The 27,073-nt window shown below is 43.4% G+C and overlaps 1 protein-coding gene across 1 annotated transcript in view; it reads right to left on the minus strand.

The window, feature by feature from the left end:
- The window catches only part of GRIN3A (glutamate ionotropic receptor NMDA type subunit 3A), a 263,518-nt gene that overhangs the window by 29,695 nt on the left and 206,750 nt on the right, over positions 1-27,073 (minus strand). The gene's annotated exons all lie outside the window — the stretch shown is intronic.

Genomic DNA, 27,073 nt, shown 5'->3' on the forward strand with positions numbered 1-27,073 from the left:
TGTATTTCCCCGATCGTCTGACCAAGGCATGAAATTGCCCTAATAGCTGCGTGTTGTATTGGTCCCATTACTTGTACTGTATGTCAGTTTGTTCCCATGGCTATTTTTAAATCCTTTATGGGCATGATCACAGACAATCAATGCATCCTTGCAGCCTGGTGTCTCCTGTAAAGAACGTTTAACTGCAGTTTTATCTATGTCTCTTTTTCTAAATAATTAATAACACACAATAGAAACAAATTAACTAATAACATTGTTTTATATCCAACTTTCACATTTAAACCAGAATTAAGAAAATAATTATTCTCTGAGATAGATAGCTGAGCAATGCAACCTCTACTCACATCTTTATATGATGTTAAAAAATGTCAGCTCTTCCCAGTAGTTCATGCGCAAAGGGAATAGTTTTCCACTTTTGTCATGTAGATTTATTTGAAATGTACATTAAGGAATCCTCATTAATCATCGTACAATAACCTGAATTTGCTAGCTGTTACGTAGTGAGGGTGAAAGTGGGACAGGATTAATCATTGCTACTACTAGATAAACTTTGTCACTCAGGTGGCAGATTTAGGTTGCCATTAAAACAGAATAAGTAGCACTGTGCACATTGTCATTACAGTGTTTTTTTTTTCTTGTGGAGCCACAACATAAAGGGCCTTATTCTGGTTGGTGCGGTCTGTTCTGAATTCTTTCGGAGGGCGCGTTTTCACCGTCTGCGCATGCGTAGGCAACGCTATGCGCATGTGCCACGCATGGTCTCCGTACTCGTTCTCACTAATACCGTCCACAAATGTGCACCGAATTGACTCGGGAAATATGGGCGTAATATGGGCGTCATTCGGATCTACACAAGGGCGTGGATTCAAAATGGGAAAAACTGGGCGTAAATATGGGCGTACACGAGGGAGTGCACTAACTGTCATAGGCGTGCATTCGGACAGCACACCGACTGCAAACGAACCAACACGCATGAAATATGCGGTCTTCATAAGCAAGTTTCACTTTGCGGAGACCACTTGTTCATGTGCTAGGCATTCGGTTCGCCCAATTAGTACGCCCGCACCTGAAGCACTCTCAGCTGAACACAATACAATCCACTCCTCTACTCATTAGTGATTAATTACACTCTTTTCATAGCTTCAATTGGAAGCATTGCTGCCTAAATGGACCATTACTCAATACACAAATATAAGCTGAAAACACCACTGCATGCTTGCTATTTTACCCACATTTACACTGCAAGCAATGGACAGAAATTGGTACCACTAAGATCCATTTTTTATGAGGTTGGCTAATTGCATAGGTGTGTCATGTGGCAGATGTATGAGTTCAGATAACAGTCGTGAGTTTAGCGGAAATACCCTGCATCGGTGCGTACGGGCAGCTTCCCGTCCGTTCAGACGCTGTAAGACCGTGCAGAATATGTATGTGTCCACCGCACACGCACGGTTTGGATGTTGTCCAAAAACACACCCTCTTCTTACAGAGTGAGTCCATCCGAATGCAGAGGACCTGTGGGCGCTTCTTCTTACAATGTCCGCACAGCGTGGCGTTCGGTCAGCTCCGAAAGAATTATGAACGGAAAGCACCAACTAGAATAACCTCCTAAAAGTGATGGTCATTGACATGGAAGAGCAGCATCAAGGAGCAGCATCCAACTACTCGCCTCAATGCAACTGGATGCTTCTGCTCTGCCAGGTCAGTGATACATTGGGGGAAATTTATTATGATGTGAATTCTACTTCACATGTGATGTTGCTATGGGCAACCAATCAGAATCAACAGTACTTCATATTTATTTAGCACCCTCTAGAAGATTATAGACAGGATCTGATTGGTTGCTCATAGCAACATCACATGTGAAATAGAATTCACATCTTAGTAAATTATCCCTATTCGGTGTTGTACGAGCTCTATGGTCACCTCTATAAAGCCAAAGGTGCTTGGTCTGCCCTGGGGAGAAGGACAGTGGAAAAGCAACTTTACTTTTAAATATGTTACTGCCCATTACATACAATAGGTATTGCCGACACTATCAATTCAAGATGACAGCCGTGAATATAAGAACACGAGACATAGTGGTCCTACAATAATGCAGCACAGCCCGCAGTTTAGCAACAATTGCTAAATAGCAATGTTGCGAATCTGTGCATTCGCGCACATACCAGCGTGCATGCATGAGGCCTTAACCCCTTCCTGACAGAGCTAGTTTTGGCGTTCCTGACAGAGCCATTTTTTTCAAATCTGACATGTCTCACTTAAGTGGGGATAACTTTTTTTTGCTTTTACTTATCCCAGTGATTTTGAGATTGTTTTTTCGTGACACATTGTACTTCAAATTAGTGGTAAATTTGGGTCGATACAGTCTGTGTTTTTTTGTGAAAAATACCAAAATGTCGTGAAAAAATGGAAAATTTAGCGATTTGCAAAATGTTAAATTTTCTGCTTGTGAGACAAATAATCATACCACTCAAAATAGTTAATAACTAACATAGACCATATGTCTACTTTATATTTCCATCATTATTTCAACTTCCTTTTAATTTTTTTGGACACTAGGAGGCTTACAATATGAATAGCAAATTCTCAAATTTTCAAGAAAATTTCAAACACTGATTTTTTTAGGGACCAGTTCAGTTCTGATGTGACTTTGAGGGACTTGTATGTGAGACACCCCCATAAATGATGCCATTTCAAAAACTGCACCCCTCACAGTATTCAAAACAGCATTTTGGAAGTTTGTTAACCCTTTAGGTGTTTCACAGGAATTAAAACAAAGTGTAGGTGAAATTTCAAAATTTCTTTTTTTTTGCAGATTTGCAATTTTAATACATTTTTCTAAGGAACACAGTACATTTTACTAGAGAAATGTGACTAAAAATTGATTCCCCCAATTCTTTTGTTTTCATAAATATCCTATATGTGGCCCTAGTGTGCACGTTGACCAAACCACAGGCTTCATAATAGAAGGAGCACCTACTTGATTTTGGAGACTCCTTTTTCTGAGATTATTTTTTAGGCACCATGTAGGTTTCTAGGCACCATAAGATGCTAAAATTTAGGAACCCCCCCACAAGTGACCCCATTTTGCAAACTACACCCCTCAGGGAATTCATCTAGGGGTATAGTGTACATTTCAAACCCCCAGGGGTTTCACCAATTTTGATACAAGTGGGCATTGAAAATGAAAAATTAAATTTTTTTACACAAAAATGCAGTTCTGGCTCAAAATTTTTAATTTTCAGAAGGTATGAAGGAGAAAAAGCACCCCAAAATCTGTGCCCCAATTTCTCCCGAGTACGGCAATGCCTCACATGTGACCAAAAAATACCAGTTGGGTGCATGGCAGGACTCAGAAGGGAAGGAGTGATTTTTGGATTTTGCAGCACAGATTTTGGTGGAATGAAAGGTGGGTGCTATGTTGCACCAATACAGTGGAACCCCCCCACAAGTCACCCCATTTTGCAAAGTACACCCCTCAGGGAATTCATCTAGGGGTATAGTGTACATTTCAAACCCCCAGGGGTTTCACCAATTTTGATACAAGTGGGCAGTGAACATGAAAAATTACATTTTTTTACACAAAAATGCAGTTCTGCCTCAAAATTTTTAATTTTCAGAAGGTATGAAGGAGAAAAAGCACCCCAAAATCTGTGCCCCAATTTCTCCCGAGTACGGCAATGCCTGACATGTGACCATAAAATACCAGTTGGGTGCATGGCAGGACTCAGAACGGAAGGAGTGATTTTGTGGATTTTGCAGCTCAGATTCTGGTGGAATTTTGGTGGGTGCTATGTCGCATTAGCAAGACCCCCCAAGCACCAATACAGTGGAACCCCCCCACAAGTCACCCCATTTTGCAAACTACACCCCTCAGGGAATTCATCTAGGGGTATAGTGTACATTTCAAACCCCCAGGGGTTTCACCAATTTTGATACAAGTGGGCAGTGAACATGAAAAATTACATTTTTTTACACAAAAATGCAGTTCTGGCTCAAAATTTTTCATTTTCAGAAGGTATGAAGGAGAAAAAGCACCCCAAAATCTGTGCCCCAATTTCTCCCGAGTACGGCAATGCCTGACATGTGACCAAAAAATACCAGTTGGGTGCATGGCAGGACTCAGAAGGGAAGGAGTGATTTTTGGATTTTGCAGCTCAGATTCTGGTGGAATTTTGGTGGGTGCTATGTGGCATTAGCAAGACCCCCCAAGCACCAATACAGTGGAACCCCCCCACAAGTCACCCCATTTTGCAAACTACACCCCTCAGGGAATTCATCTAGGGGTAGAGTGTACATTTCAAACCCCCAGGGGTTTCACCAATTTTGATACAAGTGGGCAGTGAACATGAAAAATTACATTTTTTTACACAAAAATGCAGTTCTGGCTCAAAATTTTTCATTTTCAGAAGGTATGAAGGAGAAAAAGCACCCCAAAATCTGTGCCCCAATTTCTCCCGAGTACGGCAATGCCTGACATGTGACCAAAAAATACCAGTTGGGTGCATGGCAGGACTCAGAAGGGAAGGAGTGATTTTTGGATTTTGCAGCTCAGATTCTGGTGGAATTTTGGTGGGTGCTATGTGGCATTAGCAAGACCCCCCAAGCACCAATACAGTGGAACCCCCCCACAAGTCACCCCATTTTGCAAACTACACCCCTCAGGGAATTCATCTAGGGGTAGAGTGTACATTTCAAACCCCCAGGGGTTTCACCAATTTTGATACAAGTGGGCAGTGAACATGAAAAATTACATTTTTTTACACAAAAATGCAGTTCTGGCTCAAAATTTTTCATTTTCAGAAGGTATGAAGGAGAAAAAGCACCCCAAAATCTGTGCCCCAATTTCTCCCGAGTACGGCAATGCCTGACATGTGACCATAAAATACCAGTTGGGTGCATGGCAGGACTCAGAACGGAAGGAGTGATTTTGTGGATTTTGCAGCTCAGATTCTGGTGGAATTTTGGTGGGTGCTATGTCGCATTAGCAAGACCCCCCAAGCACCAATACAGTGGAACCCCCCCACAAGTCACCCCATTTTGCAAACTACACCCCTCAGGGAATTCATCTAGGGGTATAGTGTACATTTCAAACCCCCAGGGGTTTCACCAATTTTGATACAAGTGGGCAGTGAACATGAAAAATTACATTTTTTTACACAAAAATGCAGTTCTGGCTCAAAATTTTTCATTTTCAGAAGGTATGAAGGAGAAAAAGCACCCCAAAATCTGTGCCCCAATTTCTCCCGAGTACGGCAATGCCTGACATGTGACCAAAAAATACCAGTTGGGTGCATGGCAGGACTCAGAAGGGAAGGAGTGATTTTTGGATTTTGCAGCTCAGATTCTGGTGGAATTTTGGTGGGTGCTATGTGGCATTAGCAAGACCCCCCAAGCACCAATACAGTGGAACCCCCCCACAAGTCACCCCATTTTGCAAACTACACCCCTCAGGGAATTCATCTAGGGGTAGAGTGTACATTTCAAACCCCCAGGGGTTTCACCAATTTTGATACAAGTGGGCAGTGAACATGAAAAATTACATTTTTTTACACAAAAATGCAGTTCTGGCTCAAAATTTTTAATTTTCAGAAGGTATGAAGGAGAAAAAGCACCCCAAAATCTGTGCCCCAATTTCTCCCGAGTACGGCAATGCCTGACATGTGACCAAAAAATACCAGTTGGGTGCATGGCAGGACTCAGAACGGAAGGAGTGATTTTTTGGATTTTGCAGCTCAGATTCTGGTGGAATGAATGGTGGGTGCTATGTTGCACCAATACAGTGGAACCCCCCCACAAGTCACCCCATTTTGCGAAGTACACCCCTCAGGGAATTCATCTAGGGGTAGAGTGTACATTTCAAACCCCCAGGGGTTTCACCAATTTTGATACAAGTGGGCAGTGAACATGAAAAATTACATTTTTTTACACAAAAATGCAGTTCTGGCTCAAAATTTTTAATTTTCAGAAGGTATGAAGGAGAAAAAGCACCCCAAAATCTGTGCCCCAATTTCTCCCGAGTACGGCAATGCCTGACATGTGACCAAAAAATACCAGTTGGGTGCATGGCAGGACTCAGAACGGAAGGAGTGATTTTTTGGATTTTGCAGCTCAGATTCTGGTGGAATGAATGGTGGGTGCTATGTTGCACCAATACAGTGGAACCCCCCCACAAGTCACCCCATTTTGCGAAGTACACCCCTCAGGGAATTCATCTAGGGGTAGAGTGTACATTTCAAACCCCCAGGGGTTTCACCAATTTTGATACAAGTGGGCAGTGAACATGAAAAATTACATTTTTTTACACAAAAATGCAGTTCTGGCTCAAAATTTTTCAATTTCACAAGGAATGAAGGAGAAAAAGCACCCCAAAATCTGTGCCCCAATTTCTCCCAAGTACGGCAATGCCTCACATGTGACCAAAAAATACCAGTTGGGTGCATGGCAGGACTCAGAAGGGAAGGAGTGATTTTTGGATTTTGCGGCTCAGATTCTGGTGGAATGAATGGTGGGTGCTATGTGGCATTAGCAAGACCCCCGAAGCACGGTGAAATTATGAACCTAATATTCCATAGATGTGTGGTATAATTTAAAACACTCCTTTATACATAGGCCGGGTTTGTCGGGGCAAGTGTCACACTGGAAAATAGTTTGCTTTCTTATTCCCTTTTTATAGCAAACTTTGCACCTTTTTTGTGTCCTGCCCTTTTTTCCAGTGGAGGGGATTTCATCAGGAAAATGCTGCCCTGGTACAATACGGGGGCCAGTACTAGAAGTACTGGGGCCCTCTGCCTGCTGGTTCCCAAATATTAGGCCCTTTATGACTTCCTCTTGAAAGTGCATAAATGTCCCCCTCTGGCCGGTAGAACGGAATAGCACGTAAGCGTTATACAGTGCCATCTGGATGATATACACGGCCACCTTCTTGTACCAGATTTTTGTTTTCCGCAGGGCACTGTACGGCTTCAGTACCTGATCTGAAAGATCCACTCCGCCCATGTACCTATTGTAATCCAGGATACAATTAGGTTTTGAGGTGTGGGTACTGGTACCTCGTACAGGGACGGAGGTGGTACTGTCTCTGTGAATTGTTGTCAGTATAAGGACATCCCTCTTGTCCTTATATTTGACCAACAACATATTTTCGGTGCATATTCCCCTGCTTTCACCCCTTCTCATTACTTGGGCAATGTGCGTTTTTGGGAGGCCTCTTTGGTTCTTGCGCACAGTACCGCAAGCTGCTGTACCTCTTGAACCAAGGGCCTTAAACAGGGGGATGCTAGTGTAAAAGTTATCCACATAGAGGTGATAACCTTTATCCAGGAAGGGGTGCACTAAATCCCAGACAATTTTCCCACTAACACCTACGAGGGAGGGGGGGCATTCTGGCGGTTCAATTCTTGAATCCTTCCCTTCATAAACCCTAAACCTGTGGGTGTACCCTGAGGTGCTTTCACACAGTTTATACATTTTTATGCCATACCTTGCCCTCTTACTGGGAAGGTACTGGCGGAATTTAACCCTTCCTTTAAAATGTATAAGGGACTCGTCGATACAAATAAATTTTTCAGGGATGTACACCTCTTCAAATTTGGCACTGAAATGATCAATGACCGGCCTGACTTTGAATAGCCGGTCAAAGGTGGGATCATCTCTGGGTGGGCACTGTGCATTATCGGTGTAATGTATGAATTTAAGAATTGTCTCAAATCGAGTCCGGGGCATGGCCATACGGTAAAATGGAGTACTGTACAGAACATCTGTACTCCAATATTGCCTAATTTCTGGCTTTTTTACTATGCCCATATGAAACACCAGACCCCAAAACGTCATCATCTCTACTGCATCTACAGGGGTCCACCTAGCAAATGATGACGTGGGGTTTTGAGCAATAAACTGCTGGGCATATAAATTAGTTTGGTCCACCATTAAATTTATAAAATCATCAGAGAAAAATAATTTGAAAAAGTCAATTTCTCTGAGACCTGTGGAATCAAATTGGATTCCTGGCATGGCCAAAAACTCAGGAACCTGGGGCTCAAAATTGTCTGGTGGTGGGGTCCATACTAGATCAATTATTGGGGGGGGAATCTCAGCTGATCTACGGGGGCGTCTTTGAGGGGGTCCCTCATCAGCAGAGGAGGAAGAGGAGCTTAAGGCAAATCCTTCAAATTCCCCGCTTGCATCACTGGCTGTGTCAGAGTCAGAAGCAAGCATGGCATATGCCTCCTCCACTGAATACATTCTCCTGGATGATTGGGAGGACATTTGGGAGGACATTTGGGAGGACATTTGGGATGCCATTTTTATTTTTGTGTTACCGGTAGTGAAATGTTTCAACACGTGTATAGTGTAGGGGGGGGCACAAACTTTATTTCAATCCGGGGGGTATGTAGTGTGTAGTGTGTATGTAGTGCAGAAAAAAAAAAAAATACTTTATACCAATTAAAAAAAAAAAAAATGAAGGTGTTAAAAAAAAAAAAAAATGAAGGGGTTAAAAAAAAAAAAAAGGAAGGGGTTAAAAAAAAAAAAGGTCCTGCGCCAAAAATTGAGCACAGATGTTGGTCAGTAACGTCTGTCACTGAACAGCGCTCAAAGGCAACAGGAATTTGATCAAAAAAAATAGATCAACCCTGTGCCGAAAAAGATGATCAGTGATGTACGTCACTGATCAGCGCACAGCGGCCACAGGACACCCACAAAATCACAGTGTGTGTAAAAAAAAAAATTCAAAAAATACCCCACAGCACACACACAAAAAAAAAAGGTGATCAGTGATGCGACACTGATTACCAGTGAGGTGCAGCAGGTGCACAACCTTTGGTGCAACTGACAGGTATATATAAAAAAAAAAAAACCTCTGTACCCCCAAAAAAGTTGCTGATCACCTCAGATATAGTGATCAGCACAAAAGGCGGGGACAGCAGACACAAAATTTAGCACTCTCTATCACTATCTCTCTCTATCTCTCTATCTCTCACTATCTATCACTATCTATCACTCTATGACACTGCAGCAGCAGCACTGACAGGTATATCTATATATTAAAAAAAACCTGCGCCCCCAAAAAGTTGCTGATCAGTTAATTTATACTGATCAGCACAAAAGGAGGGGGCAGCAGTCAGTTATATAAAAAATATATAGCACAATCTGTCACTATCTCTCTCTATCTCTCTCTATCTCTCTCTCTCTATCTCTCTCTATCTCTCTATAACTATCACACTGCAGCAGCACAAAATATAGCACTCTGTCAGTAGGCCTCTCTCTCTATCTCTCTCTCTCTCTCTCTCTCTATCTATAACTATATCACACTGCAGCAGCACAAAATATAGCACTCTCTGACACTATCTCTCTCTCTATCTCTCTCTATCTCTCTCTATCTCTCTCTATCTCTCTCTCTCTATCTCTCTCTATCTCTCTCTATCTATCTCTCTATCTCTCTATCTATCTAGCTAGTACACTGCAGCAGCACAATTTCACAGGAAGGCACAATTATTGAACAGGATCCAGGAAGCAATCAGCAGCGATCAGGTAAGTATTGCAGCAAGTATTCTGGTCAGTATGGCGGCAGGGGGGTACGGTGACCGCACTGCACGCTTTCCAGACCGGAATGGCGTCTGCAGTGCAGTCACCGTTAGTTTAAATCCCCCTCCTTGGCTGTGATTGGTCCGTCGGACCGACGGACCAATCACGGCCTTTGGGGGCGGGCGGGGTGAGGTGGGGTGACACCAGTGTCACCCTTACACCCCGCGGTGATTGGTGCTGTACTTTACAGCACCAATCACCTCTGATCCCGTGTCACCGGCGAACGTTATTCGCCGGTGACACAGGAAAACGCTGTGAATGGCTGTTCACACTGAACAGCCAATCACAGCGATCGCCGACGGGGGGGCGGCATCGCAGCCCCCCCGGGGCATGCACGGACATGTCTGCTGTCAGGGACAGCAGACATGTTGAAACTGTCACCGCGTCTATAGACGCGGTGACAGTTTAAATCCATGACGTACATTTACGCCATGTGTCGGGAAGTGCTTCCCGACCATGACGTAAATGTACGTCAAATGTCGGGAAGGGGTTAATCTGTGGTTGCATTGCAAAATATGCAACCTCAGTTTAAGGGACAGTGAAAGAGTGGCAAATCGGCATTGCTGATGGCATAGTAGTGCTGCGACTAGAAATGTGGGGTGGCCTTGCACCTTGCTGGGAGGCCCCCAGCATGCTGCTGCTGGGGGTTGTAGTTGTTGTTGGGAGTAATCACAAAACTACAACCCTTACTAAGTTCAAGTGGTCAGACTATAGACCAGTGGTGGGTTTACCTATGGGCTGCAGAACTGCAGCCCCTAGAGGTAAAATCTGCCATTGTGCCCTGAATAAGTGAATCCAGATGAAGACTGTGAGACTGCACTAGCTTCACTGTGACTGGAAGTGACTTCTTATTGCGACCTACCAGTCCCCCAAGACAGTACCATTGGGAGGTGTTCCCTCTTTCCGGGATGCCCCTATAGAATGCTACGGCTGCAGCACATAGAATCCGGGGTCTTCGTATGCGCAGTACCGAGGCCGATACTGCATATGAGCCGGTCCCAGTGCCTGTCATCTGCAGTGTACAGTCACCAGGACCGTATTTTATCTTCTATGTACTGCTGCCAAAGCAGCCTATAGAATCTGGGAGCCAGTGCATGCGCAGTACCGAAGGAAGCTGCTGCACGTCTCATGACTGCGGCGGGACTGGCGGGGACCAGTGGAAGCACCAGCAGTGGGGACCAGCAGTGGCGGCACTGGAGGGGGGGCAGCAGCAGCCCCCCTCCTACACCGAGGTAGGAGTTGCCACTGCTATAGACTGATTTATTTTATTTTTAGTCACCTCCCTCTCAAGTAATTATGAATCATCCATTGATGTTGATAATGTAACACTATTCCCAATTCTGGCTGATGTATTGTGCTTTAACAGTCAGCATGTTTTTCACTGCAGCTCACCTTCTACAACCACCTGGTCCCAAAATTATCTGCATTTTGTGGGAGTGGTCTGGAAAATGCGGCTGTGTCCGGACCTTTTTTGGGGCGGCTGCGTGATGTCACATGCAGCCACTGCAGCGGGAAACATGGAAGCAGTGCACCTGACTTTGAAGCCAGGCTGCGCAGATAATGTTTGACCCTAATCACTGCAATTAAATTGGGCAGTCCTTAACATGCTGGAAATTCTCAAGCATGCAATCAATAGCGGAATCTAGAACTAGTACTGAAAAAGACCCTATATTCCCTACCACATGTAATGTACACAAACACACATTCAGGCTAGAGCTAATTAACCTACCAGGATATTTTGGGAAGGAAACCAGAGTATTCTGCAGAAACCACACAAGCAAAGGGAGATTATACAATCTCCACACAATTCTGGCCATGGTGGGAATCGAACACATGACGTCAGTGCTGGGAGGATGTAATACTAACCATTACATTGTCTATGGCATCACCATAAAAATGCTGGACGTTCCCCTGGGAAGCAGGTGGGCTGATACCTGCTGGGGGCAGGAGGGTGACGCCACATTATGTCAGTGCCCATCTCCTTTTTGCCGATTTTCGGTCAGTTTACACTGATTTTTATTTCCGAATAAAATTTTCTGCCCATCGAATGATTTCTCTCCCCTTCGGACACATGCAAGGGGATGATGTGTTCTCGGACACATGGCCTTGCATGTTACTGGCACAGGCAGTGAGAGAGGGGGATATTCGGTGGGGCAGCGAGGGGCATTTACCTGCACGCTAAGCTGCGAAAGAATGCTGCTTTGTGAGCTGGTCTGAATCAGGCCTCAATGACAACAGCAGGTACAACATATAGAGGTATATTTACTAAGATGGGAGTCTATTGAATAGAATATATTGAAGAGTCTACAGTACTTCCTATTTATTTAGCACTTTCTAGAATATAATAGAATGCTATTGGTTGCTATGGGCAACATCACCACTTCAATAGAACTTCCATCTTAGTAAATTTACCCCATGACGAGATATTGCCCTTGTTAATTTGTATGCCTTTTTTATACAGTATACAGTATATATTACCCACTACAGCCAGGATGTATAAAAAATACATTTTGTACCAACCATCATTTTATATTCTCTGCGATTATACTGTTCCCTAAATTAGACGTTTTATTCATGAAACTCTATTACTCTAAAGCATTTTCTAGTGACCTTTAGCTACAATTTGCACATTTCTTTGTTGCTTTTAGCTGCAGTGTTTAGCTCTTGATATATTTGCTCTAATAATGAGTAGATGTGAAAGAAAATTATACAGCACAACTGGTGTAATCTGTTCAATAAATATATAAATGTAAATTTCTAAAATAATGTCAAGTGATCAATTGTTCATTTAGTTTCAATGAGCTAGCTGAGTGAGATCCAAGTAATGAAAGATAAGTACAAAACAGCAGAACCTACAAAAAGCTGTGCAAATTGGTAACCAGCATCTCCAAAGAACAAAATATATACTGTATAAAATGAAATTAGAAAATAACAAATGCAAATTGCAAAAACTGTATACATGGACAGACAGGCAGACAGTTCCAGTAGTAACTGGAGTAAAGGTCCATACACACTGGGCGACTATGCCCAGCATGTATAGACAGCGATGATCGCTATCATCGCTGGGGGGAAAGCTGCTCAGTGATTTTCCCCTGTCTGGCACTCTCAGTGGGGGGAGGAAGGCTTTGCATAGCGCAGCGCTATGCAAAGCTGGCCTCAAAGCCGCTCATCTGCTGGTGATATGCATGCACACGGATCATGACACAAGGCCATTCTGTAAAAAAATCCAGCATATTTTTAATCATTAGCTGTTTGCAAGTTGATTAACAGGAAACCAGGGGGTGGTAACCAGGTGTTTTCTGGGAAAGCAATTGAGCAGCTCCGGCCTTAATCAACCTTTTTCTATTGCACTGACCAAGTAGGTCCTGGGTTATGCACAGACTGCACACACTAGTAAAATAATTAGATGGTGAGGGATGTGTGAATGGGTTTGAAGCTGTGTGCCAATTCACAATAATTTTGCAAGCCTTTTGCATCCTTGCAAAGAGCGGGGTTTCATTCTGGCAGGGTAATGGCTCTCTGATTGCAGGGCTCAGCAAATTAGCAGAGAAGTGAACTGATCTGAATAACCCCCAACATTTAGGGCGGTATTCAATGAGCCTGATTCGCCAGGTTTTTATGGCGAATTTGTGCTGTTTGGCGAATTTCTGTCAAAAACGGCGAATCACCCTATTCAATGACCACATGGCGATTACATTTGAAGGTTTTTTTCACCATGATTCACCGAGTAGCAATCGCTATCTTTTTATGGTGAAGTGGAATGTGAACTTTTAAAATAAAGTGTTTTGTTTTTTACATTTGGTGTCAAAAAATCAGGAATTTTATTCTGAGGAGGGGCATGCTATTTTTATTCATGTGCTGTAAGCACATGAATATATATTTAATTTTAAAAATAATATTATTATTTTTTATTTATTTTTTACACAGCATCCAGCAGGTGGCGCCAGAGCAGAGCCGCTCATTACATATTCATATATTCACTGCACGATCATTTTGATCGTGTGTAGTGAATATACGCTTGCCTGCTGGCACCCCCGGGGGGGCAGCCTTTGCTGCCTGGCACCCGGGGAGCACACCTAACCCCCCACAAAGGTCTGGGCTAGGCAGAGAGACTACCATCTCTCTGCCTGGCACCGTCCTGAGGCTCCCTGCGGCAATCGCCGCAGGAGCTCATATTCGCCAGTCAGGGGCTCGCTGCCCCTGACTCGTTGAATACCGGAGCCCGCCGGCTCCGGAACGTGGCGAATGTGCAGCGAATCCAAAAAAGGATTCGCTGCACCTCGCAGGTATTCACATTGAATACCGCCCTTAGTGTGACCATTTGTCTTCAAAACAGTACGAATTCTAGGTACATTTGCAAAAAGTCAGGGAATTTGTAGGATTATAGTCAGGTATATGATTAACCAATCATACCAAACAGGTGATAGTGATCCTCGTTTTCATATGTAGGTTGAAATACAGTCATCTGAAATAGAAACAACTTTGTAGGAGGCTTAAAACTGGGTCACGAACAACCAAACTGCTACAAAGATGAGGTCAATTAAGTTTCATGTCAAAGGTCATAAACAATGGCAAGACTGAGCACAGCAACAAGACACAAGGTAATTTTATTGCACCAGCAAGGCCTCTCCCAGGCAAAGATTTCAAAGCAAATTGGGGTTTCAAGGTGTTTTGTTCAAGCTTTTTTGAAGAAACACAAAGAAAAGGGCAAACTGGAGGAATGTGGGCACAGTGGTTGGCCAAGGAAACTTAGTGCATCAGATGAAAGATACATCATGCTTACTTCCCTGCAAAATTGGAAGATGGGCAAACACGTTTTGTCTGCACAGGAATTCTACCCCAAATGGTCCTTGATATCCGTTATTTTTGGGGTTCAAAATTCAGTTAGAAACCAACTTCACCTATCTTTGAGAGATGGGTGTGAAAGATCTCATCGCCCTGAAATTACAGTGGTTAGTGGTGCTCCCAGGGTCAGAAAGAAAATTGATTTACTAGTAGAACAAAATAACCTAGGACTTTCTTAATGAGTGCTCCACAAAAGAGTCTTCTGTTCTACTTGTAAGTCAAAATTGGAAGATGCCCAGCAGTGTCATTAGCTCCGAACTGGCAGAAACCAGTGGATCCCAAATACACCCATATGCTCTTCTGAGAAGTCTTGCCAGATGTGTTCTTCATGGAAGAATTGTCTCATCCAGTTTTAAGCCTCCTACAAAGCTCTTTTTCAGTTAATGACTGTGTTTCAACCCCCATGAAAATGATGATCATTATCACCTGCTTTGTATGATTTTTTAATCATACACCTAACTATAATCATATGAAATCCCCTACTTTGTGCAAGTGTACCTAGTATAATTTAAGTGTACCTAGTATAATTTATGCTGTTTTGAAGGCAATGATGAAATATAGATTTGATCTATATTTTTCTTCTGTTCATTCAATTTGCATTTTGTTAATTGATAAAAATAAACTATTAACATGTCTTAAAGATAAACAAAATGCCATAGCTTAACAAATTGCCCACAGGATTATCACTCATGTACTGTATGACATATATTCTTCCATTCCAGAGAAAATATATACATACATACATACAGTTCCACCACCCCTTAGAAACAACATAATTTTGCTGGAAAACACAATCTAACACCAATAACTATCAACCACCTCATTAGTCCTACCAACAGTGGAGTCAGGCTTGGACTGGATATATATCCGCCCACTTTTAAAGGGGGGTGGGGCCTGACACTATATTTCCTTATTATTAATGCCGCCAGGTAGTCAATGGCATTCCGCTAGTAGCGGATGACTGACCCGGCAGTGAAGGCGACAGCTTACTTACAAGCTGGGCAGCGGTGGGCCGGGCTCCATTCCTACTATGGGCGGCAGCAAGCTGACGTCACGTGACACAAGTCGCAAACGTCCACAGCTTCATGACGTATACACGTCTGGACCTGCCCGCGCTTGCCTTGCAGTCAGTGTACACGGAAGGGGAAGTTTGCTGCGTCACACGCTGTGTGAGCTTCCGGCGGAAAATACTGTATGTGTATTTTATAGTTTCAGTGGGTGCTTAATGTATTAACCATGACAGAGCTTGCAAGTATTAAACATCTTTATGATACTGTCATCCCTCTTTCCTTATATTAGGTAAACTGACAAAAGTATCCTTGCTGTGGTGATACAGTATGTTGAACTATTAAACAAAGAGTGTTTTTTGGGGAACTGCACTATATAATCAGAGAGAATTTTTACATTAATTGGATATATTAGGGGACATAACTGACTATAATGGTTTAAATAATTCTGTATTTAATATCACCTGCCAACTTTGACCCCTCGGGTCCGAGGTTGTGTATGTAAAGCTCAGTGGTGCACCCCTCAGTTATCACATGTTATATTCAAAAAAGGGGGAGAAGAAAAGAAACTCGGGTGGGTTGTCCGCCGCTAACCCTTGTTTAGGGTGCCGCTGATATTGAGCAGGGCAGCGGTCAGCCTCCCTTATTTCTTTCCCTCTCCCTCTTCTTGCCCCAAAAGCCTTTTGATCTAGCTCTCTGATTGTTTTAGAGTACATCTGTGTTCATTACATGTTAAATGTATATACAGATGTAGCGGGTTTAATCTTTGCAGGGGATGGCGGATGATTCGCTATCCCCCGCCAGCCGCCGTAAGGGGACACATGGGGACGCACGTGCATGAGATGCGCGCGCGTCGCCTTACAACGGGGCTCCCCTCGGGTCCCCGCCACCTCGCCGACGGTCGCACCGGGTCCCCGCCGCCTTGCCGCCCCCCCCTAACCCTGTCCGTCTCCCTGAAGCAGAGACGGACAGGGTTCCCGCCCCCCCCGCCAACGGGAAACAGACACGTGTGTGAGACGCACGCGTGTCTCAGTCAGATGGAGCGCCTCTCCGCCGGCGATCGCCAGCGGACAGATTCTGGCACTGGCGGGGCAAGAGCGAGTGGTGCTCCATCTGTAAATACTTAAAGGCTACACAGTTTCAATTGTGGAACAATGAGGTGAAGTGATTGGCACTCAGAGTGTAAAATCCTGGCAGAAAATCTCTTGGAATTGATACAATGTTGCAGGATGAATGAGTGTTATAACTTAAATTGGGACATTGTTTCACATGATCTTTTCATGCCTGCACAGTATTATTACTATTATACACACTGAACAGCATACATTCTCACCAGGATACTGTGAGTGATAACAGCTACAAGGAGAGGATTGAGATGGATGTGGATAATATATGTATGTATGTATATAGAATTGGTGTACATACTTTGTTTGTTTGTTTATTAAGATTTTATTTTTGACAAATGATTAGACCCTTATCACTACTTAATTGAGAGAAATACCCACAACATCTACGGTGTATTGTTGATAGGGTTAAATCAGAGGTGGGGAACCTCAGGCCTTGGGGCCGTATGCGGCCCCCGTAGCCGTCTGAGTGGCCCTCCCACCCACCAGGCAGCTTTGCCGGGAGTCAAGTAAAGGGGAATTCTCGCGAGAGGTCGGTAGTTCTTGCAAGTTTCCTCTTAATCAACAGCAACTGGAGACTGTCAGTCCTATTCAGCGGCAGCCGCCGAAGCGTGGGGCTGCTGCAGCAGGACAATTTGTAAGAGACATTTTTACATATGGCCCCCGAAGGATTTTTTGCCCATACAAACGGCCCTTGGCACAAAAAAGGTTCCCCACCCCTGGGTTAAATGATGGTCATTATTTCTGTTTATCGATATAATATCGATAATTGTTCAACAAACAGCATACACTAATTAGCTATACCAGTATCTGACTAAATTAATCTTATAAAATTGCAGTGATCTTGGAGAATGTATCTAAACAGTAATAATTATTTTATAGGTTTTTTTTGGGATACCCAAAGTTTCACGTTTAAGAATTAAATAAATTTGTGCACAGCAGAGAAAATCCCCCTACCCAAAAAAAATACTAATAATGAGAAAATGAATGAATACTTATCTTAATAGAATAACCTCATTTAGGGGACCCAGAGTGCACCCCACCCGAGTTTCTTTTCTTCTCCCCTTTTGTGATACAGTATGTTTAATATGTTGCCACACACTGTATCAGGTGTATCATTAATTAAGTCAAATTGTCGCTTGTTACTAACCTAAGTGAAGCAGTCATTACTGTTATATAAGTGCTTCCCTGATTATAAGCAAGAGCTAGTTTTTGTTGCAACCTCTTAGTCTTTTAATAAGTCAGACTCCACACCTCCCACACCTGGTAATTTCAGTGACTTTACATTCTCTGCCTGCCAGTGGCTTCCTTTTGTTCTTGAGACCTGTTCAATTAATCTGGTTGTGTGTCTGTCCATCTATTACATTCAGAAATGATTTCCCTCATTTCATCTTCCATCTGTTTCTACTGAGATTATGCACCGCTTGAACTCTCTTCTCTAATTTCCCTCAGTCTGCTAGTACATATTTGTTCTGTACTGTCTCTGAATAATTTCAAGCAGCTTCTACATTTTTCTGTGTAACATCCATCCATTATTAGATCAATAATGACCTAGAAATTATACTTGTTAAACAAGATTCTGACATTTTTGAACTCACCATTGTCAATTTATTTCTAGATTTTTTTGTTTGTTGTAAATGCATTTTTGAAAACAATAGTTTTACATAAACAAGATATGAAAATAGGCTTTAATTCTAGCTGCTTAAAAGACTCCGAGAAATGCATCTAATAATGCGGAGCCACACTGTGCAGTACAAAGAGCACACAGCCAATGCAAATCAAAGTTCAGTTGTTCTTAAATTCATAATAAGAGAAATCTAAAGTGGTTTTATACAGACATCAATACATAGAACATGATAATACAAGACTTCTGGTGGGCCTTGCATGAGGCTGCATTTACATGAGCTCCGTTGATACGAGCTCATTACTGTTCCTCTTTGGCACAGTTTAGGGATTTTGTGACCCTGCTTGATGCAGGACATCACTGAGACCCTGCAGGCCAAGGTGCATTGCTTAGCTTGCCATCCCTGCACATTATACCCTGGAGTCTGGCCCACGCTGCTGGGCATTGACTGATCATTGAAGTGGGAGCCCTGTTTCCCTAGATGGTGATACGGGGAACGATTGGAATCCCCCTGGCTTATTCTGTGATTCATGCTGCAATGACACTAAGTGTGTGGTATGGAGATATCTGAAGACTATCTGCACAATGGCACATGTGCAATACTGAGGGTGTGTGTTGGAAACCTTTTTTGCCATCTGCTCCTATATTTTCAATGATGGAGGGTTCAGCCTTGCTGTCTGCAGATGTAATATGTGTCACATGTTTGGCTAAAGAACTTGGTGACCTCCGCTTGTCTGCTTTTTTTGGACCTCATCTCATGCTCTCTTGGTCCTGGATAGAGTAACGTCTGCCATCCCACAACTACAGAGATAACCCCTCTTTCCTTGACCCTCCTTCCCAACAATACAACTTGTGCTCCAGCGTTTGGATAGACTGACTTTGTCTTTGGATATTCAGGTAGTTTTGGGTCTGATGTCACTCCACCCAAACCTCCTCCTTGCACATTTCAGTTGGTCTGGTTGGTGGCTTCTAAATGGCTATCACAGAGGACACTGATCGTAGCCTACAAACTTAGTCCTATTCTATTCAGTCTTTGTGTTGTTTATGTTGCCCATCGACAGTCAATATTTATATGTCTCTTTTGCTCAAGCCAAGTTATTTCTGCCAGGATCTTAGAGATGTGGTCACTTGAATACAATATCTACAGTATTGCTCAGTTTCTTACTTATACCTTAATCTCTCTTTTGATGGTTTATTCAAATTACCAAGTTGGAACATGATAATGGAAAATTGTTTTGGTATCTGCGTGTTTACTATTTATTCTCTCCATCACCTCATTATTCAACTTCTTCATTTAGTCATTTGGCAACTGAGATTCCCACATATGAGGTGTATATTTTTTTCTTATTTCATTAAACTTTACAAGCTGTCACTTAGCTATTGTAGCATTAATGTGTAATTTATTATGATAGATTTTTTTTTATTTACACCCCTCCCTTGTTTTTTCCATTCAATATACTTTGTCCTTGAACTTTACTAGTCCTGTAAAGTGGCTCATGAACCTCATAATACTCTGTTCATTGCTACTGTATATCTAGCCTTTATGTTTGGTAAATCATGTGTCCTTGTTGACTTATATACAGTAGTGTTTATTTTTTAATGTGGGCTGCAGTGTAGTTCTCGTTCTTCCATGGTGATTGGAAAAATTAATAATTAAAGTTGTAATAGCATGGATTTGATATAGCAGTCTTGTATACAATTGTTTGTATACACTATGGCCCTTATTCTAGTTGAATCGGATGGATGCGTATTTTGAACAAGCACTGAGTGTTCATAGCCCCGCCTACCATACGGATCGCTCACACCGTCCGAATACGGTAAGACGCCGAGCGAATGGACCATGAGTGAATGTTTCATGCGAACACCTCCTCCATCTATGGGAACCTCCCCCATTCTCCGATGGTCGCCGACCATCGAATGATGGGCCAAGCGGTCAGGCAGCACCGAGTGCTCCAGACCATTTGGACATTTTTCCATATGAAAGCAGGGATATGGGCGGGCAGCTGACAGCTATGTCAGATGTCCACCCCCCCCCACATCTGCGTCACGGCCGGATTACCATACATACGCCCAGCGTTTTCATGGGAACGCCCATGAAACGCGCCCCTCTCCACCCCCTGCTCGTATGGATCCGATCCGATCATTTTCTGCACAGAACTCACGACGTGTTAAGACGTGCGAGGCGTTCGCCCACGCGCAGAAACACCTCTGCACATGCGCAAACACCAAACATCGGCCGTCCGACCGCACGCGCAGCTGTCCGACTCAATCAGAATAAGGGCCTATGTGTGTGTGTGTGTTTTATATATAGAAATGGTTAACTTGCATGAGTCCTACAAGGTATAATTATATGTCACATTTTTCTCATTTAAATATGCAATTTCCTTATAGCTCATGTCATTTGTATCGATTTGTATGCTTCAATAAAAATAATTTGAAAGAAAATTGCATCGAGCGTAATAGCAAGTGTGATATATGAATATTTTTAATTGTGTAGATGGGAATTTCTGTATGCAATAATGTTTAATGGAATTGAAGTGGATGTTCAAAAAGCATAAAGAAAAACTGCAGGGCATCACACACTTTGACAAAGAGGAGTGAGAACAATCACTACAGGGAGCACATTTTATATTAAACAAGTCACAGCTTTTTATAAGAAACCTTCACTGTATACTGAAGAAAAATATGTTAGGACTGATACTACTGCCAATGGTGTCTGATTGCCAAGGCTACTGTATGTCCTCCACCCCTCCTTCCAAACCTACACTGCTAGCAGTATCCACTTTTCAAGTGAAAGTGTGAAAGTCTTAGAAGTTCCACAGCGGTTACCTGCCATAAGTGCAACATGGATATCTTCCTCATAGACAGCCTTAATTTCGTGATAGGCAAACTCAATGGCAATGCAACCCCCCCCCCCCCCCCCTCTAGGTCATGGTGCCCTAGGCAGTCAGGAAGCAGAAGATTCAGTTTCTGCAAAAAGGATTCAAGGTAGGTTAAGAACAGCTTAGACTTCCAGGATCCTCTAACATTGTCTGACTAGACTGCTAAACATTATCGCTCCCGCACTTTCAAAAGATAATCTATAAAAAGAGCTACAGACATTTGCATGTTTAATCTTATTTTAACCAATTCTTGCCTATCTTATAGTTCAGTATTTAAAACACACAGAATACTGTACTTCCACATTCTCAAGTGCTCCAGTTTATATATAGTATGTTACAGGGTTGAGCATAGTGTAGATGCCAAGATCTTCCTGTGCTCTCCTTGGAGGTTTACATAGTACAGACTGACTGCACATTGCTGCTATTTAACTCTTACTAACATAACAGCGCTGATCATTCACTTTTCCTGCACTGTGCAAGTGCAGACCTGTATCTGGGAAAGCAGTTGCAATGCCCCCTAAGTGCACATATAATTGACATGCTGCGGCTGTTTGGGGGAAGGGTGACAATGGCCTGTCTTACAGAAAATAGGGACATGTCTGTGCCCAGTTTTTCTGGGTGTGCGGAGGTCAGTGAATGTGTAATTGGTTCCAACTTCACTAGCCCTGGCAATGTGAAAACACCATCATTCCTGAGTAACTATTACTCAGATCAACAATGTTTATGTAGATCATGGGTGTCAAACACAAGGCCCGCGGGCCAAATCCGGCCCGCCAGACCTCGTCATGTGGCCCGCGCAGCCGCCGCCAGCCTTCACCTTTTATTCTTGCTTCTTTTTTTGAGATCCTGGCCTGCAGTCTGCTGAGGAGATAGCACGCAGGGGCAGTGTGTCCCATGAGATGCATGAGAGCTACCAGAAGCTCTGTGACTCCTACGTCTGACGGCTTGCACTACTACTGCATGGAGTAGCAGCCAATCAGGGCGTGCATCCAGATGGAGTTGTGGAACTTGTCTGACGTCACTCTCCCTTCAATCAGCTCACGTAGCCGGAGCTGCGGGGTTGGTGCCGTGAAATGCTGGGACTGGGACGTCACACAGCTGGCGATCCGCGCTGGTAGTAGCGGATGGGAGCAATGGAAGTATGTGATTGGTCGCTACTACTGCTGGATTCCATGTGGTAACCGTGTGTGCGAGGCGGCTGACTGGAATAGGTTAGTAGTGTCAAGCTCGGACTGGTCGATGTACATGGGGATCTGTCACTGAGGGTGACGTTTACACACCAGGCCTTGCTCTCCTCCTAACTTGACTTCAAGGCCAAACAGTGTTCAGGTCGACTGAGCCACTTAAGATGTGTTAGGATAGCTATGTGACCATTTCCATCTTTCTCAAAATCCAAGCAGCTCATATTAGCCCAATAAGTCATTTTCAGGTCCCCAATCTCCCCTATCAGGAAGGAATATCTTTCTTGAGAACTTTCTCAAGTATTATCCAGGTAACTCCTCCCAAAAAATTGTACATTTGAATATCTACTTGTCATTATTCTGACTATGTTTCTGCTTTCAGAGCTAGTTATTATTTACATTATTACAAAAAACAGTAATAATTGAATGCAGTGACAATAATTTATGATAATAAAGAGTGGACACATAGTCCTACAGATACAACCGGCCCTTTGAGGGTGACCAAACTGCTGATGCGGCCCCCGATGAATTTGAGTTTGACACCCCTGATGTAGATGATCCAATGCTATACGGTAGCTGCGGATCACAGAATCAAGGATGTGTATTTTTTCATAGGATGCCTCTTGAGTCATTAACATCCTGTAGCTGAGTCCAAAAAAGCACTAAGTGATCAACATACTGTACATCTCTGATCTTGGCTTGTCATAAGTTGTATTAGCTTGGATTCATTTTGTCAGTGCCACATACACATTTTAGTGATTTATGCCTTGTTTTCTCCAATAACAAATACCTCATATTACACAACCGGATAGCAAAACATTATACATTTGAGAGTGCATTTGATTTGTTTGCCATTATTTGGAGGAACTGTAGGGGAAAGAATGAAGATGCAGCAATGAATATGGTAATAACAGAGAGCTTCAGCTACAGTAGGTCAATCTTTCACTGGTCCTCCTTCAATGTAATGGATCCCCTTTTGTACCTAGGAAACTTCTGGATGTGGTAATAATTTTGAATACTTCTTAAGGTGGTCATAAACTGTGCAAATAATATTCCAATCAGCCAAATGTACAGTGAATGGCCACAAGCCGAGGAGCAATTATATGTTGTACATGAGAAATGTGTCAGCATACAAAGATAATTGCTGCACCTACTGTACCTAAAGGTGGATATAGAAACATAGAAACATAGAATTTGATGGCAGATAAGAAGCACTTGGCAAATCTAGTCTGCCCCTTTTTTAACCCCTTCCCGACATTTGACGTACATTTACGTCATGGCCGGGAGGTACTTCCCGACACATGGCATAAATGTACGTCATGACTTTAAACTGTCACTGCGTCTCGAGACGCAGTGACAGAGGGACGATGTCTGCTGTCCCTGACAGCAGACATGTCCCTGCATGCCCAGGGGGGGCTGCGATGCCGCCCCCCGTCGGCGATCGCTGTGATTGGCTGTTCAGTGTGAACAGCCATTCACAGCGTTTTCCTGTGTTACCAGCGAATCAGACGCTCGGTAACACAGGTGTCAATCACCGCCGGGCGTCAGGGGGCATGAGGGGGTCATCGGTGACGATGACACCTCACCCCACCCTCACCCCACCTGCCCCCAAGGCTGTGATTGGTCCGTGGGACCCACGGACCAATCACAGCCAAGGCGCGACATTTAAACTAACGGTGACTGCGCTGCAGACGCCATTCCGGTCTGGAATAGCGTGCAGAACGGTCACCGTGCCTGTCTGCCGTGATACCGACCTGATCCTTGCCTAATACTTACCTGATCCTTGCAAATACCTTACCTGATCACCTGATCACTGCTTGTAGCGTGCTGGACGCTTCCTGGATCTGACTTCTTGGGACTTCCTGCTGCTGCTGCAGTGTGATAGAGAGATAGAGAGATAGAGAGAGAGATAGAGAGAGATAGAGAGAGATAGAGAGATAGTGACAGAGAGAGCTATATTTTGTGTCTGCTACCCCCCCTTTTTGGGGGTGCAGGGGTTTAAATAACTGTCAGTGCTGCTGCTGCAGTGTCATACAGTGATAGATAGTGATAGATAGTGATAGATAGTGAGAGGTAGAGAGATAGAGAGATTTGTGTCTGCTACCCCCCCTTTTTGGGGGTGCAGGGGTTTAATTTTATATATATAACTGTCAGTGCTGCTGCTGCAGTGTCATAGAGTGATAGATAGTGATAGATAGTGAGAGATAGAGAGATAGAGAGAGATAGTGACAGAGAGTGATAGAGAGTGTATATTTTGTGTCTGCTACCCCCCCTTTTTGGGGGTGCAGGTTTTTTTTTTATACATATAACTGTCAACTGTCAATAACTGCTGCTGCTGCAGTGTCCTAGAGTGATAGATAGTGAGAGATAGTGAGAGATAGAGAGATAGAGAGAGATAGTGACAGAGAGTGATAGAGAGTGTATATTTTGTGTCTGCTACCCCCCCTTTTGTGCTGATCAGTATAACTGTGCTGATCAGCAACTTTTTGGGGGCGCAGGTTTTTTTTTTTTTATATATATACCTGTCAGTTGCTGCCAGTTGCACCAAAGGTTGTGCACCTGCTGCCCCTCACTGGTAATCAGTGTCGCATCACTGATCACCTTTTTTGTTTTTGTGTGGTCTTTTTTTAATTTTTTTTTTACACACACTGTGATTTTGTGGGTGTCCTGTGGCCACTGTGCGCTGATCAGTGACGTACATCACTGATCAGCTTTTTCGGCACAGGGTTGATCTATTTTTTTTTTTGATCAAATTCCTGTTGCCTTTGAGCGCTGTTCAGTTTACTGACCAACATCTGTGCTCAATTTTTGGCGCAGGACCTTTTTTTTTTATTTTTTAACCCCTTCAATTTTTTTTTTTTTTAACCCCTTCAATTTTTTTTTTTTTAACCCCTTCAATTTTTTTTTTTATATTGGGATCAAATTCCTGTATAAAGTATTTTTTTTTCTGCACTACATACACACTACACACTACATACCCCCCGGGTTGAAATAAAGTTTGTACCCCCCCCTACACTATACACGTGTTGAAACATTTCACTACCAGTAACACAAAAATAAAAATGGCATCCCAAATGTCATCCCAAATGTCATCCCAAATGTCATCCCAGTCATCCAGAAGAATGTATTCAGCGGAGGAGGCATATGCCATGCTTGCCTCTGACTCTGACACAGCCAGTGAGGCAAGCGGGGAATTTGAAGGATTCGTCTTAAGCTCCTCTTCCTCCTCTGGTGATGAGGGACCCCCTCAAAGACGCCCCCGTAGAGCAGCTGAGACCCCCCCCAATAATTGATCTCGTATGGACCCCACCACCAGACAATTTTGAGCCCCAGGTTCCTGAGTTTTTGGCCATGCCAGGAATCCAATTTGATTCCACAGGTCTCAGAGAAATTGACTTTTTCAAATGATTTTTCTCTGATGATTTTATAAATTTAATGGTGGACCAAACTAATTTATATGCCCAGCAGTTTATTGCTCAAAACCCCACGTCATCATTTGCTAGGTGGACCCCTGTAGATGCAGTAGAGATGATGACGTTTTGGGGTCTGGTGTTTCATATGGGCATAGTAAAAAAGCCAGAAATTAGGCAATATTGGAGTACAGATGTTCTGTACAGCACCCCATTTTACCGTATGGCCATGACCCGGACTCGTTTTGAGACAATTCTTAAATTTATACATTACACCGATAATGCACAGTGCCCACCCAGAGATGATCCCACCTTTGACCGGCTATTCAAAGTCAGGCCGGTCATTGATCATTTCAGTGCCAAATTTGCAGAGATGTACATCCCTGAAAAATTTATTTGCATTGACGAGTCCCTTATACATTTTAAAGGAAGGGTTAAATTCCGCCAGTACCTTCCCAGTAAGAGGGCAAGGTATGGCATAAAAATGTATAAGCTGTGTGAAAGCACCTCAGGGTACACTCACAGGTTTAGGGTATATGAAGGGAAGGATTCAAGAATTGAACCGCCAGAATGCCCCCCCTCCCTCGTAGGTGTTAGTGGAAAAATTGTCTGGGATTTAGTGCACCCCTTCCTGGATAAAGGTTATCACCTCTATGTGGATAACTTTTACACTAGCATTCCCCTGTTTAAGGCCCTTGGTTCAAGAGGTACAGCAGCTTGCGGTACTGTGCGCAAGAACCAAAGAGGCCTCCCAAAAACGCACATTGCCCAAGTAATGAGAAGGGGTGAAAGCAGGGGAATATGCACCGAAAATATGTTGTTGGTCAAATATAAGGACAAGAGGGATGTCCTTATACTGACAACAATTCATGGAGACAGTACCACCTCCATCCCTGTACGAGGTACCAGTACCCACACCTCAAAACCTAATTGTATCCTAGATTACAATAGGTACATGGGCGGAGTGGATCTTTCAGATCAGGTACTGAAGCCGTACAGTGCCCTGCGGAAAACAAAAATCTGGTACAAGAAGGTGGCCGTGTATATCATCCAGATGGCACTGTATAACGCTTACGTGCTATTCCGTTCTACCGGCCAGAGGGGGACATTTATGCACTTTCAAGAGGAAGTCATAAAGGGCCTAATATTTGGGAACCAGCAGGCAGAGGGCCCCAGTACTTCTAGTACTGGCCCCCGTATTGTACCAGGGCAGCATTTTCCTGATGAAATCCCCTCCACTGGAAAAAAGGGCAGGACACAAAAAAGGTGCAAAGTTTGCTATAAAAAGGGAATAAGAAAGCAAACTATTTTCCAGTGTGACACTTGCCCCGACAAACCCGGCCTATGTATAAAGGAGTGTTTTAAAATATACCACACATCTATGGATTATTAGGTTCATAATTTCACCGTGC

The sequence above is a fragment of the Crinia signifera genome, chromosome 1 (assembly GCF_055691185.1).
Source record: "Crinia signifera chromosome 1, ASM5569118v1, whole genome shotgun sequence".
NCBI classification, from domain to species: Eukaryota; Metazoa; Chordata; class Amphibia; order Anura; family Myobatrachidae; genus Crinia; species Crinia signifera.